General features: G+C 42.2%; 2 non-coding genes across 2 annotated transcripts; both read left to right on the plus strand.

Moving 5' to 3' along the window:
* Positions 1 to 1,212: 1,212 nt before the first annotated feature.
* On the plus strand, positions 1,213 to 1,326 carry LOC140274163 (U5 spliceosomal RNA). Its single transcript, XR_011908141.1, has one exon. It is a non-coding gene; the product is annotated as a U5 spliceosomal RNA (small nuclear RNA).
* A 308-nt stretch (positions 1,327 to 1,634) lies between these two features.
* LOC140274394 (U2 spliceosomal RNA) lies at positions 1,635 to 1,818 on the plus strand. Its single transcript, XR_011908349.1, has one exon. It is a non-coding gene; the product is annotated as a U2 spliceosomal RNA (small nuclear RNA).
* Positions 1,819 to 13,476: the final 11,658 nt, after the last annotated feature.

A 13,476-nucleotide genomic window follows, 5' to 3' on the forward strand; every position in this document is an offset into this window, starting at 1 on the left:
TGGGTTTATCAGTCACATCAGAATCCATACATACTGATCCTCCCGTAATAAAATGGTCGGATCTTATCAAACACACTTTGTTTCTTGTGACAATCAAGACAGCGAAACAGCGTATACACGTCAAGACACTGAATCAAGTTTGCCACAAGCACTCATAAGTTTGGCAGTATTGCTCTGCCGTCAGCAATCATACACCCATTTTATTTTCGTGAGACGTGCAGGCACCTGTTCATCTACTGTTCTATCACTATGAATTAGTTTATCTATTATCAATAAGGATACTTCTACAACTACTATCAAAGTATGTCCAGACTTCTTATGTTGTCAGTTGCTATATATGAATAAGTGGGTAGCTACTGACAAGCATTAAGCATGTCACACAGCCCAAACATATAACATTTCAGGACACACCACACAGTTAACAACCACAGTGAAGTGTCAAAGCCCAAACATTCAACAGGACACTTACACAACACATTCAAATCAAACAGTCAGACAACATACAAGAACATATACCCCAGCCGGCATTGCTCCCTGCCTATTTTCCTACAGTTCACTATGTGTGCGCACACCTTTATTCACAAACTCTTCAACTTATACTCTTTTACCGAAGCTGCTACAGCTCGATTGGCCGAATACCCTTAGATCCTATTTCGGTGAATTTGACATCTGCCTTACATGTAACAGATTAGCGGTTTAGCAGTTTTAATTTAGTTTGAGTGAAGGAATTCATTTTATAGCAAAATCCGAAATCGTGAAGTACTCATGAAAGTAAGCTTATTCTCGGATTCCTGAAACTTTAGATTTGCTCTTTCTTTTACTGCAAAGTACAACGTTGTTTTTTTTGTTTAAATCTTTCTAGACATGGTAAATATGAACGACAAAGCAGTTTTAACATAGTTTGAGTGAAGGAATTCATTTTATAGATAAAATCCCAATCCCAAGAGAGAAAAGAGAGTGAATGCGAAGTAGACTTTAACACGGCTATGGGAGCGAGCCGAGTGTGGGCTAACCGGGAGAATTGCTTGAAAGAAACGCGACACTGAATGAGCGGTCAGAACAAAGCCTCAATACGGGATTCTCGTGGTGTTTTTGTTGCTGCCTTGTCTTTTGCATAGAGTAAAAGACAAGGCAGCCATCGACTCAACCAAGCGTCTCAACCAAGCAAAGCTCACCACGCCTGATGCCCTGCTCCCGCAGTGACGGATAATCGTACTCTGGTTTCTCTTCATAACATACAAGTCTTTCGCCTTTTACTAAAGACTTCCGTGGAGAGCAGCACTAATGAGTTGTTTCTATTATTGGCAGGCTTTACCTTTGCGGGTGAAGCCCTTTCTGTCTGTGCAAAATAAATCTTGCTACTTTGCAGAGTGACTTCTCTGAGTAGAATCGCCTTACTTGTTGCGACTGTGCCGATGTTCGAAGCTGGAGTGCAAAGTTGTTGCTTGAATGGTGCTTGCTGGAGCATGCGGGAGTGCAAAGTTATACCATTTAAAAGGGCTGAAGAGTGCTCAGTGCAGCGGGTGGGCGGAGGTGCAACGTGACACTCTGGCCACCTATGGCCATAAAAAGAACACTGCTACAAGTGCGCATTGTGCCAGCAAGGGCCCTCGGACCTGAAACAGTGGACAGTTATCGCTTCTCGGCCTTTTGGCTAAGATCAAGTGTAGTATCTGTTCTTATCAGTTTAATATGTCCTCTATACGAGGACAACATATTAAATGGATTTTTAAGAATAGGAGTTGAAAAAGAAGCTTGCTCCGTTCACTCCAAGCCTCGACCCGGTACTGCAGTGCCGCTGGGAACGGTGCGCTCTCCTCTGCTCTTGTGAAAAAGCAAACAGCGGTGCAGGATGGAAGTTTCAGGGAGCCCAAGATGAAACTTTCTTTTAATCTGCTGAGAAAAGAGAGTGAATGCGAAGTGGACTTTAACACGGCTCTGGGAGCGAGCCGAGTGCGGGCTAACCGGGAGAATTGCTTGAAAGAAACGCGACACCGAATGAGTGGTCAGAACAAACCCTCAATACGGTGTTCCCGTGGTGTTTGTGGCTGCCTTGTCTTTTGCACAGAGTAAAAGACAAGGCAGCCATCGAATAGATTGTTTCTACTTGGTCAGCCGAGGAGCAGGGGGGGGGGCAAGCGTCTCAACCAAGCAAAGCTCACCAAGTAGGAACAATCGGGCCCTTTTTGATGGCTGCAACACCTGAAAGAGATATTGATGCGAGACCCGATCAAATGCTTTTTCAAAGTCTAAATTTAAGATGACAAGCCGGGTGTTTCTGTCTCTAGCGTAATCAATGATGTCTCGAATCAGTACGAGGCTGTCGGTGAGTTGTCTCCCTGAGATGGCACAAGCTTGGTCTGGGTGAATTACCTCCTCTAAAACAGAGGACATCCGTGTCGCTAAAACCTTGCTAAAATGTTTACAGTCAAAGTTTAAAAGTGTGATGGGCCTCCAATTCTTTAGGTCAGTCTTATCATTTTTTTTATAAAGTAGAGTCACTATTCCCACTCTAAAACTGTCAGGCAGTCGGTCGAGTTTTTCAAAATCTTTAAAAACATCTAAAATGTCTGATGATAAAAGGTCCCAATAGGTCAGATAGAATTCTGCAGGAAGCCCGTCTAAACCTCGACTTCTCTTAAAACCTGTTAGGCATTTTTTTAACTCTAAAGCAGTAAAATTCTGTGTCAAGTGTGCATTCTCTTTTACGGTTTTGTCAACGAATTTTAAGATTTCTGCCGATGTTTCCAAGTGCACTGGTTTCTCTTTGTACATGTTACTATAAAAGGTATGTACAGTTTCAATCATCTCTTGTGTGGATTTTGTTAAAAACCCATCTTCTCTTTTTAGATTTTGAATACACTCCTTTTTATTTATAACTTTCTTTCTTTTTCACCTTCCTCAATTTCCTGCTCCCTGCTTCTTACAAAAATTCCTTTACTCTTTATTTCTGCTAAAACTGACATTTCCTTTTTGACATCTTTGATTTCTTCTTTAAAGTCTATGCCACACTGATTTAGTTTAAAGTAGCGCTGTAAGCGTTTATGTAGTCCCATCATACATCTATTCTCTTTCCTTTTTTTACGTTTACCTTGCTGTTTAAAAAAAGTCTGGGTCGTTTCCTTCACCATTTCCCACCATTGTGCATGTGTTTCGTAGAGGTCTTGAAGGGTCTGCCACTCTTTATAACATTCCCTGTACTGACTGACTATGATTTCATCCTCCAACAGGGAACAGTTGAGTTTCCGCAGACCACTTCCTACCGTCACACCAGAAGGGGGTGAAAGGGTGCAGGAGAGCATAAGGTGGTCTGAAAAGAAAACAGGGGTTAATCTAACATCAGTGGGTGGGCAATCTCTAGTAAAGAAATAATCAATGCGAGAGGCTCTGGTGCCATCATGACTAAACCAGGTGAAGCCCTCTTCTCTGGGATGCATGGTTTTAAAACAGTCAGTAAGCTTAAAATCCCTGCATATGCCCTGAAGTAAAATCGAAGTCTTATCCACTTTAAAATCTACCCCTGCTCTTTTTCTATCTTTCCTGCTCAAGATACAGTTAAAATCCCCTCCTACAACTAAAGGTACTTGCCCTAGCATGTAAAGCTGTATATCTTCTAAAAGGTCATACCTTTCATTTTTTCATTACATGTTTGGGCTTTGACACTTCACTGTGGTTGTTAACTGTGTGGTGTGTCCTGAAATGTTATATGTTTGGGCTGTGTGACATGCTTAATGCTTGTCAGTAGCTACCCACTTATTCATATATAGCAACTGACAACATAAGAAGTCCGGACATACTTTGATAGTAGTTGTAGAAGTATCCTTATTGATAATAGATCACTAATTCATAGTGATAGAACAGTAGATGAACAGGTGTTTGCACATGTCTCACGAAAATAAAATGGGTGTATGATTGCTGACGGCAGAGCAATACTGCCAAACTTATGAGTTCTTGTGGCAAACTTGATTCAGTGTCTTGACGTGTATACGCTGTTTCGCTGACTTGATTGTCACAAGAAACAAAGTGTGTTTGATAAGATCCGACCATTTTATTATGGGAGGATCAGTATGTATGGATTCTGATGTGACTGATAAACCCATTCGTATCTTAAGCATAATCTAATACGTGAGACAACGCCCTGGCACACGATAAAAAAAAAAAAAGAGAGAGAGCGGTTTTGTGTCCCCACAGTCCATAATGTAGAAAAGAGAGAAAAAAGCCTTTCTGATTTGGTGTGTGTGCTCATAGTGCAGAGTGTAGAGAAAAGAAAGCCGTTTTGGTGTCACGGGTGTTGTGACTTACACACACACATTTCTAAATTGAGAAAGGAAATTATTTTAGAGGAAGCACTAGAGTTTAGATCCCACATTTGTTGATAGGCATTCATTTATTTCCTCACTTCTGATGAAGTTTCAACAATAAACAACAAACTTTGTATTATGAGAAAGAACCAGACTCATTCTTCAGGAATCCGAAAATAAGCTCTATTTTATGAGTTATGCACGAATTCGGATTCTCCTATAAAAAGAATTCATTAACTCAAACCAAGTTAAGACTGCTTTGTCCTTCATATTTATTCATGTCTAATCAAGTTTCAACGATAAACAACGTTGTACTTTGTAGAATGAGAAAGAACTTCTTCAGAAATAAGCATCTCTCGACATATGACGAAATACAGATTTTGCTATAAAATTAATTCCTTCTATCAGCCTGACTTAAAACTGTTTGTCCTCCTTATTTATCCACTTCAAATCAAGTTTCAACAATTAAAAAAAATTTGTAGTTTGAGAAAGAACAACTTAATCTTCAGCAATCAGTATAAAAAGAGGTGCAAATGCCAACCATACATACCTAAAAGGTGGAGCAGAAGTATTCAGCTGCAAGTAGGAGTGAATGTTCGACCATAATTTGTAAAAAGCGGGTAAGAAAAGGTTCGAATGCCCGACTATATATTAACAAAAGCGGGAGGAGAGGTCTTCGGATGAGAGTGGGTGAGAATTTCCAACCATAATCTATAAAATACGGTGAAAAAAAATATGTGAATGCCTCATAGAACACTAAAAGCGGAAGTGTTCGGCTGCAAGAAGGTGTGAATGTCCGACTATATTTGGTGAAAAGCAGGTGAAGCAAGGTCTGAATGCCCAACCTTACATCATCAAAAGCGAGATCAGAGGTGTTTGGCTGCAAGAAGGCCATAGTTTGCCAAAAGCGGGTAAGGTGCGAATGTCCGACTAAATATCAACAAAATTTGGGGCGGAGGTCTTCGGATGCAAGTGGGTGTGAATGTCCGACTATATTTGGTGAGAAGCAGGTGAAGCAAGGTCTGAATGCCCAACCTTACATCATCAAAAGCGAGATCAGAGGTGTTTGGCTGCAAGAAGGCCATAGTTTGCCAAAAGCGGGTAAGGTGCGAATGACCGACTAAATATCAACAAAAGTGGGGGCGGAGGTCTTCGGATGCAAGTGGGTGTGAATATCCCACCATACAAGTATGGTGGAGAGGAAGCTGTGAATGGCCGACCATAGTAAAAGGCGGGTGAGAGAAGGTGCGAATGTCAAACCATACATAATCAAAACAGGGAGCGGAGGTGTTCTGCTGTAAGAAGGTGTGAATGTCCAACCATAGTTGGTAAAAAGCGCGTAAGAAAAGGTTAAAATACCCGACTGTACACAATCAATAGCAGGAGCGGAGTTGTTCGGCTCCTAAAAGGTGTGAAAGTCCGACCATGGTTTGTAAAAAGCGGGTAAGAAAAGGTGCGAATGCCCGACAATGTATGATCAAAAGAGGGAGTGGAGGTTTTCGGCTGCAAGAAGGTCTGAATGTCCAACCATAATTTGTAAAAACCGGGGAAGAAAAGGCTCGAAAGCCCGACTATACACCATCAAAAGTGGGAGCGGAGGTGTTCAGCTGCAAGACGGTCTGAATGTCCATCAATAATTGCTAGAAAACATGAAAGAAAATTTTCGAATATCAAACTGCACATGATCATAAGCGGGAGAGGAGGTGTTCAGCTGCAAGAAGGTGTGAATGTCTACCCATAATTACTGAAAAATGGGTAAGAAAAGGTGCGAATGCCTAACCATACATCATCAAAAGAGGGAGCTGAGGTGTTCCGCTGTAAGACGGTGTGAATGTCCGCCCATAATACCTGAAAAATGGGTAAAAAAAAGGTGCGAATGCCCAACCATACATCATCAAAAGCAGGAGTGCATGTGTTCGGCTACAAGAAGGTGTGAACGTCCGACCAAAGTTTGTAAAAAGCAGTTAAGAAAAGGTTCGAATATCCAACCATACATAATCAAAAGCGGGAGCAGAGCTGTTCGACTGCAAGTAGGTGTGAATGTCAGATCATAATTTGCAAAAAGCTGATGAGAAAGGGTGAGAATGCCCGACTATACACCATCAAATGCGGGAGCGGAGTTGTTCGGCTGTGAGTAGGTGTGAATCTCCGACCATAATTGCTGAAAAATGTGTTAGAAAAGGTAAGAATGCCGGTCCATACATCATCAAAAGCGAGAGAGGTTGTGTTCGGCTGCAAGTAGGTGTGAATGTCCAGCCATAATTACTCACAAACGGGTAAGAAAAGGTAGTATTGCCAGACCATATATGATCAAAACAGGGAGCGGAGGTGGTTCAGCTGCAAGAAGGTTTGAATGTCCAACTAAAGTTCAAATATATTAACAAAAGCGGGAGGAGAAGTCTTCGGATGAGAGTGGTTGAAAATTTCCAACCATAATGTATAAAATGCGGTGAAGAAAAAGGTGTGATAGAACACTAAAAGGTGGAGCGGAAGTGTTCGGCTGCAAGAAGGTGTGAATGTCCGACTATATTTGGTGAAAAGCAGGTGAAGCAAGGTCTGAATGCCCAACCTTACATCATCAAAAGCGAGATCAGAGGTGTTTGGCTGCAAGAAGGCCATAGTTTGCCAAAAGCGGGTAAGGTGCGAATGTCCGACTAAATATCAACAAAATTTGGGGCGGAGGTCTTCGGATGCAAGTGGGTGTGAATGTCCGACTATATTTGGTGAAAAGCAGGTGAAGCAAGGTCTGAATGCCCAACCTTACATCATCAAAAGCGAGATCAGAGGTGTTTGGCTGCAAGAAGGCCATAGTTTGCCAAAAGCGGGTAAGGTGCGAATGACCGACTAAATATCAACAAAAGTGGGGGCGGAGGTCTTCGGATGCAAGTGGGTGTGAATATCCCACCATACAAGTATGGTGGAGAGGAAGCTGTGAATGGCCGACCATAGTAAAAGGCGGGTGAGAGAAGGTGCGAATGTCAAACCATACATAATCAAAACAGGGAGCGGAGATGTTCTGCTGTAAGAAGGTGTGAATGTCCAACCATAGTTGGTAAAAAGCGGGTAAGAAAAGGTTAAAATACCCGACTGTACACAATCAATAGCAGGAGCGGAGTTGTTCGGCTCCTAAAAGGTGTGAAAGTCCGACCATGGTTTGTAAAAAGCGGGTAAGAAAAGGTGCGAATGCCCGACAATGTATGATCAAAAGAGGGAGTGGAGGTTTTCGGCTGCAAGAAGGTCTGAATGTCCAACCATAATTTGTAAAAAACGGGGAAGAAAAGGCTCGAAAGCCCGACTATACACCATCAAAAGTGGGAGCGGAGGTGTTCAGCTGCAAGACGGTCTGAATGCCCATCAATAATTGCTAGAAAACATGAAAGAAAATTTTCGAATATCAAACTGCACATGATCATAAGCGGGAGAGGAGGTGTTCAGCTGCAAGAAGGTGTGAATGTCTACCCATAATTAGTGAAAAATGGGTAAGAAAAGGTGCGAATGCCTAACCATACATCATCAAAAGAGGGAGCGGAGGTGTTCCGCTGTAAGACGGTGTGAATGTCCGACCATAGATGGTAAAAAGCGGGTAAGAAAAGGTTAAATTACCCGACTGTACACAATCAAAAGAGGGAGCGGAGTTGTTCAGCTAAGAGAAGGTGTGAAAGTCCGACCTTGGTTTGTAAAAAGCGGGTAAGAAAAGGTTCGTATGCCCGAATATACACCATCAAAAGCGGAAGCGGAGGTGTTCGGCTGCAAGATATTGTGAACGTCCGACCAAAGTTTGTAAAAAGCAGTTAAGAAAAGGTTTGAATATCTAACCAAACATAATCAAAAGCGGGAGTAGAGCTGTTCGACTGGAAGTAGGTGTGAATGTCAGATCATAATTTGCAAAAAGCTGATGAGAAAGGGTGAGAATGCCCGACTATACACCATCAAATGCGGGAGCGGAGTTGTTCGGCTGTGAGTAGGTGTGAATCTCCAACCATAATTGCTGAAAAATGTGTTAGAAAAGGTAAAAATGCCGGTCCATACATAATCAAAATCGGGAGAGGTGGTGTTCAGCTGCAAGAAGGTCTAAATGTCCATCAATAATTGCTAGAAAACATGAAAGAAAATTTTCGAAAATCAAACCACACATGATCATAAGTGGGAGAGGAGGTGTTCAGCTGCAAGAAGGTGTGAATGTCCGCCCATAATACCTGAAAAATGGGTAAAAAAAAGGTGCGAATGCCCAACCATACATCATCAAAAGCAGGAGTGCATGTGTTCGGCTACAAGAAGGTGTGAACGTCCGACCAAAGTTTGTAAAAAGCAGTTAAGAAAAGGTTCGAATATCCAACCATACATAATCAAAAGCGGGAGCAGAGCTGTTCGACTGCAAGTAGGTGTGAATGTCAGATCACAATTTGCAAAAAGCTGATGAGAAAGGGTGAGAATGCCCGACTATACACCATCAAATGCGGGAGCGGAGTTGTTCGGCTGTGAGTAGGTGTGAATCTCCGACCATAATTGCTGAAAAATGTGTTAGAAAAGGTAAGAATGCCGGTCCATACATCATCAAAAGCGAGAGAGGTTGTGTTCGGCTGCAAGTAGGTGTGAATGTCCAGCCATAATTACTCACAAACGGGTAAGAAAAGGTAGTATTGCCAGACCATATATGATAAAAACAGGGAGCGGAGGTGGTTCAGCTGCAAGAAGGTTTGAATGTCCAACTAAAGTTCAAATATATTAACAAAAGCGGGAGGAGAAGTCTTCGGATGAGAGTGGTTGAAAATTTCCAACCATAATGTATAAAATGCGGTGAAGAAAAAGGTGTGATAGAACACTAAAAGGTGGAGCGGAAGTGTTCGGCTGCAAGAAGCTGTGAATGTCCGACTATATTTGGTGAAAAGCAGGTGAAGCAAGGTCTGAATGCCCAACCTTACATCATCAAAAGCGAGATCAGAGGTGTTTGGCTGCAAGAAGGCCATAGTTTGCCAAAAGCGGGTAAGGTGCGAATGTCCGACTAAATATCAACAAAATTTGGGGCGGAGGTCTTCGGATGCAAGTGGGTGTGAATGTCCGACTATATTTGGTGAAAAGCAGGTGAAGCAAGGTCTGAATGCCCAACCTTACATCATCAAAAGCGAGATTAGAGGTGTTTGGCTGCAAGAAGGCCATAGTTTTCCAAAAGCGGGTAAGGTGCGAATGACCGACTAAATATCAACAAAAGTGGGGGCGGAGGTCTTCGGATGCAAGTGGGTGTGAATATCCCACCATACAAGTATGGTGGAGAGGAAGCTGTGAATGGCCGACCATAGTAAAAGGCGGGTGAGAGAAGGTGCGAATGTCAAACCATACATAATCAAAACAGGGAGCGGAGATGTTCTGCTGTAAGAAGGTGTGAATGTCCAACCATAGTTGGTAAAAAGCGGGTAAGAAAAGGTTAAAATACCCGACTGTACACAATCAATAGCAGGAGCGGAGTTGTTCGGCTCCTAAAAGGTGTGAAAGTCCGACCATGGTTTGTAAAAAGCGGGTAAGAAAAGGTGCGAATGCCCGACAATGTATGATCAAAAGAGGGAGTGGAGGTTTTCGGCTGCAAGAAGGTCTGAATGTCCAACCATAATTTGTAAAAAACGGGGAAGAAAAGGCTCGAAAGCCCGACTATACACCATCAAAAGTGGGAGCGGAGGTGTTCAGCTGCAAGACGGTCTGAATGCCCATCAATAATTGCTAGAAAACATGAAAGAAAATTTTCGAATATCAAACTGCACATGATCATAAGCGGGAGAGGAGGTGTTCAGCTGCAAGAAGGTGTGAATGTCTACCCATAATTAGTGAAAAATGGGTAAGAAAAGGTGCGAATGCCTAACCATACATCATCAAAAGAGGGAGCGGAGGTGTTCCGCTGTAAGACGGTGTGAATGTCCGACCATAGATGGTAAAAAGCGGGTAAGAAAAGGTTAAATTACCCGACTGTACACAATCAAAAGAGGGAGCGGAGTTGTTCAGCTAAGAGAAGGTGTGAAAGTCCGACCTTGGTTTGTAAAAAGCGGGTAAGAAAAGGTTCGTATGCCCGAATATACACCATCAAAAGCGGAAGCGGAGGTGTTCGGCTGCAAGATATTGTGAACGTCCGACCAAAGTTTGTAAAAAGCAGTTAAGAAAAGGTTTGAATATCTAACCAAACATAATCAAAAGCGGGAGCAGAGCTGTTCGACTGGAAGTAGGTGTGAATGTCAGATCATAATTTGCAAAAAGCTGATGAGAAAGGGTGAGAATGCCCGACTATACACCATCAAATGCGGTAGCGGAGTTGTTCGGCTGTGAGTAGGTGTGAATCTCCAACCATAATTGCTGAAAAATGTGTTAGAAAAGGTAAAAATGCCGGTCCATACATAATCAAAATCGGGAGAGGTGGTGTTCAGCTGCAAGAAGGTCTAAATGTCCATCAATAATTGCTAGAAAACATGAAAGAACATTTTCGAAAATCAAACCACACATGATCATAAGTGGGAGAGGAGGTGTTCAGCTGCAAGAAGGTGTGAATGTCCACCCATAATACCTGAAAAATGGGTAAAAAAAAGGTGCGAATGCCCAACCATACATCATCAAAAGCAGGAGTGCATGTGTTCGGCTACAAGAAGGTGTGAACGTCCAACCAAAGTTTGTAAAAAGCAGTTAAGAAAAGGTTCGAATATCCAACCAAACATAATCAAAAGCGGGAGCAGAGCTGTTCGACTGCAAGTAGGTGTGAATGTCAGATCATAATTTGCAAAAAGCTGTTAAGAAAAGGTTCGAATATCCAACCATACATCATCAAATGCGGGAGCGGAGTTGTTCGGCTGTGAGTAGGTGTGAATGTCCGATCATAATTGCTGAAAAATGTGTTAGAAAAGGTAAAAATTCCGGTCCATACATCATCAAAAGCCAGAGAGGTTGTGTTCGGCTGCAAGTAGGTGTGAATGTCCAGCCATAATTACTCACAAACGGATAAGAAAAGGTAGTATTGCCAGACCATATATGATCAAAACATGGAGCGGAGGTGGTTCAGCTGCAAGAAGGTTTGAATGTCCGACTAAAGTTCAAATATATTAAAGAAAGCGGGAGGAGAGGTCTTCGGATGAGAGTGGTTGAAAATTTCCTACCATAATGTATAAAATGCGGTGAAAAAAAGGTGTGATAGAACACTAAAAGGTGGAGCGGAAGTGTTCGGCTGCAAGAAGGTGTGAATGTCCGACTATATTTGGTGAAAAGCAGGTGAAGCAAGGTCTGAATGCCCAACCTTACATCATCAAAAGCGAGATCAGAGGTGTTTGGCTGCAAGAAGGCCATAGTTTGCCAAAAGCGGGTAAGGTGCGAATGTCCGACTAAATATCAACAAAATTTGGGGCAGAGGTCTTTGGATGCAAGTGGGTGTGAATATCCAACCATACAAGTATGGTGGAGAGGAAGCTGTGAATAGCCGACCATAGTTTGGAAAAAGCGGGTAAGAAAAGGTTTGAATACCCGAACATACACCATCAAAAGAGGGAGCGGAGGTGTTCCGCTGTACGAAGGTGTGAATGTCCGACTATAGTTGGTAAAAAGCGGGTAAGAAAAGGTTAAAATACCCGACTGTACACAATCAATAGCGGGAGCGGATGTGTTCGGCTACAAGAAGGTGTGAAAGTCCGACCATGGTTTGTAAAAAGCGGATAAGAAAAGGTGCGAATGTCCGACAATGTATGATCAAAAGAGAGAGCGGAGGTTTTCGGATACAAGAAGGTTTGAATGTCCCACCATAGTTTGTAAAAAGCGGGTAAGAAAAGGTTCGAATGCCCGAACATACACCATCAAAAGAGGGAGCGGAGGTGTTCCGCTGTAAGAAGGTGTGAATGTCAGACCATAGTTGCTAAAAAGCGGGTAAGAAAAGGTTAAAATACCCGACTGTACACAATCAATAGCGGGAGCGGAGTTGTTCGGCTACTAAAAGGTGTGAAACTCCGACGCTGGTTTGTAAAAAGCGGGTAAGAAAAGGTTAAAATACCCGACTGTACACAATCGCTGCAAGAAGGTGTGAACGTCCCACCAAAGTTTGTAAAAAAGCAGTTATGAAAAGGTTCGAATATCTAACCAAACATAATCAAAAGCGGGAGCAGAGCTGTTCGACTGCAAGTAGGTGTGAATGTCAGAGAATAATTTGCAAAAAGCTGATGAGAAAGGGTGAGAAATCCCGACTATACACCATCAAATGCAATTCTCCAACCATAATTGTTGAAAAATGTGTTAGAAAAGGTAAGAATGCCGGTCCATACATCATCAAAAGCGGGAGAGGTGGTGTTCGCCTGCAAGTAGGTGTGAATGTCCATTAATAATTGTTTTAAAACATGAAAGAAAATGTTCGAATATCAAACCTTACATGATCATTAGTGGGAGAGGAGGTCTTCAGCTGCAAGAATGTGTGAATGTCCAGCCATAATTGCTCACAAACGGGTAAGAAAAGGTACTATTGCCAGACCATATATGATCAAAACAGGGAGCGGAGGTGGTTCAGCTGCAAGAAGGTTTGAATGTCCGACTAAAGTTTGTAAAAAGCGGGTAAGACAAGGTGTGAATGTCCGACAATGTATGATCAAAAGAGGAGCGGAGGTTTTCGGGTGCAAGAAGGTCTGAATGTCCACCCATAATTACTGAAAAATGGGTAAGAAAAGGTGCGAAAGCCCAACCGCACATGATCATAAGTGGATGAGAAGGTGTTCGACTGCAAGTAGGTGTGAATGTAAGATCATAATTTGTAAAAAGCGGGTAAGAAAAGGTAAGAATGCCCAACCATAAATTATCAAAAGCGGCAGCAGAGTTTCGGCTGGTATTTATCAATGTCTAGATAGATTTCAACAAAAAACAACGTTGTACTTTGCAGTAAAAAAAAGTGCAAATCAAAAGTTTTAGGAATCCGAGAATAAGCTTATTTTCATGAGTTCTGCACGATTTCGGATTTTATGTATAAAATGAATTCCTTCACTCAAACTAAGTTAACACTGCTTTGTCCTTCATATGTACCCATTTCTACATATATTTCAAGCATAAACTTCCTCATATTACCCTGAATGAGAAAGAGCCACACTTGTGATTAAGCCATACCTCCCTTTTGAGGAGTTCTGCATGATTTGGGATTTTATCTATAAAATTAATTCCTTCACTCAAACTATGTTAA

The sequence above is a fragment of the Leuresthes tenuis genome, unplaced genomic scaffold (genome assembly GCF_036924035.1).
Source record: "Leuresthes tenuis unplaced genomic scaffold, fLeuTen1.0.hap1 SCAF_17, whole genome shotgun sequence".
Lineage (NCBI taxonomy): Eukaryota > Metazoa > Chordata > Actinopteri > Atheriniformes > Atherinopsidae > Leuresthes > Leuresthes tenuis.